This window comes from Elephantulus edwardii, unplaced genomic scaffold (assembly GCF_000299155.1).
Source record: "Elephantulus edwardii isolate Elephantulus edwardi_28Jun2011 unplaced genomic scaffold, EleEdw1.0 scaffold00005, whole genome shotgun sequence".
In the NCBI taxonomy this organism is placed as follows: domain Eukaryota; kingdom Metazoa; phylum Chordata; class Mammalia; order Macroscelidea; family Macroscelididae; genus Elephantulus; species Elephantulus edwardii.
This window is the reverse complement of record NW_006399755.1, coordinates 3427254-3429387: the sequence shown is the minus strand read 5'-3', so window position 1 is coordinate 3429387 and position 2134 is coordinate 3427254. Positions and strand designations below refer to the sequence as shown.

The window sequence follows — 2134 nt, the reverse complement described above, 5'->3', positions numbered from 1 at the left end:
ATGGGTCTTCCTCCAATCCTTTTGCCACATTTTTCTCATAGAACCTAGCTTCCGGATAATCTGTTCTGCATATAGATTGAAAAAGGTATGGAGATAGTACACTCCTGAAAAAAAAAAAGTGTATAGGAAACCTAATTTCTTAAAATGTTTCCAGTAATTCTGATAATATCAACCCAATTTAATAGAAAAACTGTTTCTATGTAAAACTCTTCAGGAGAAAGAGGAACAATATCCTCCTGTATGATTTACAGCCTCTGATTATCTACTGCAAGGCCAGCTATGAGTCAGTTCCTCTTGATAGCACATTACAACAACAGTGTAAACTATATTAACTTGCCAGACCTTTAATGGAATCTGAGCACCTATCAGAAATTCCTCAAAGAGCGAGAAAAAGATGACGCAAGTGCAATGTTGTTTTTCCAGTGTTTAAGGAAAAAGAGCAAATGAGAACTTCTTTTACTCCTAAAATGATGACTGAAATTACAAATTATAAATTACTTCTATTATATTTAGAAGCGTTCATTTAAAAAAATTGTATTGGTTTGCTTACAAAGTTTATATACATTGTGTTTCATATCATTCTACAATGTCCCTACGAGGAGCTCCAGGCTTACTCCACTTATATGAAGGATCTTGTCCCCTTGGGTTAAAACTTCATTTTCCAAGAGACAAATATAAGTTTTTGCAGACAGTCTCCCATGCAGTTCATCACTGTTGTGTAGTGTACTTCCATTGATATGGTGGTAATTGTGTATCATAGAGTCAAAACTGACCCATAGCTTGTTCTCCAACAGGTTTTCAGAGGCAGTTAATCACATGGGAGGAGATTTCTGCCACAAAGCAGTTAGTGGCCTCAAACCACGTGCCTTTGGGACTGTAGCATAGCTTCTTGCCACTAGGCCACCAGAGTTTCATACAAAGAAGTTTTTGTATGGCTGGGGCGGGGGATAGAGAGGTCAGTCTAATTATATTGCCCATCTCATGTACCAATTTATCATTACACCAGCATCTTTGTGTTAGTGGTGAACACTTGAAAGATCCTTAAAGTGCTTAGGTTTGTTCCCACATATTTTAAAACACTGCTGAATATCCTGTGAACTACCAAAAGAACAAGCAAGTCTCTCTTGGAGGAAGTGCAAAGAGGGTGCTCCTTAGAGGCAAGGATGAGGAAATTGTTTCTCACATACTTCAAGCATGTTGTCAAGAGTTGACTGTCATTGAGAAAGACATCATTCTGGAAAAGGGTGACAGGAAGACAGGAAGACCCTCAAAAAGATGGGCTGACACAGTGACTGTAACAATGGGGTAGAGCATTGTCGGAGATTGTGAGGTCGGTGCATGATGGGGCAAGGTTCTGATCTGTTCTTCATAGTGTCACTCAGAGTCATAGCTGACATAATAGCAATGTCTTAGTGGCTTAACAACTCTTAGATTCTTTTTTAACAACTGTACAAAACCTAGTTTTGTTTTTTTTCTGAACCTTGTTCATTCTGCTGGCTAGAGACTCAGCTCCTTACTACTTCCAAGCAATTTCAAGTAAGCACTTAAGCTGCAATTAAAAATGCAGAGCTGATGATTTGAGAATCTCTAGCCAACTTTTAAGATAATGAACACTGCAGCCAATCTTTCTTTCTGTTGTTGTACCTGGCTCAATTATTTTTTCTGTGCAAAGGAAGGCCAAATCTAGGTACTCACTGAATTTAATAACACTCTGTAGCTAGAACACATTTACTCTTATCTTCAAATAATGTTCTTGTTGTTTATTCCTGAACTTAAATGCTAGTTCCTCACAGAAATCTTTCCAGACTATCTTGTCAAAAGTAGCATAACCTCAAAAACACACTTATCTTTATTAAATCACTGTGTTTCATTTTACTGCTAACATATCACCATCTTTTAATTTCATTATTAAAATGAATTTTCTGTCTCACTCTGCTAGAATGGTTGAGATCAGGGGTATTTTCTGTTTCATGTACTAATATATTGCCAGTGAGTCATATTATATGTTGTTGAGTCAGAACTAACCAGTATCAGCAGGTTTTCAGAGGTTGTAAATTGTTGTTGTTGTTGTTGTTGTTGTTGTTGTTATATGCCGTAGAGTCGTTTGTGACTCATAGCGACCCTATGTACAACA

At 37.3% G+C, this 2134-nt stretch overlaps 1 protein-coding gene across 1 annotated transcript in view; it reads left to right on the top strand.

Annotated features, from left to right (window-relative positions):
- Positions 1–2134, top strand: part of AGBL4 (ATP/GTP binding protein-like 4) — a 1996071-nt gene that overhangs the window by 875087 nt on the left and 1118850 nt on the right. The gene's annotated exons all lie outside the window — the stretch shown is intronic.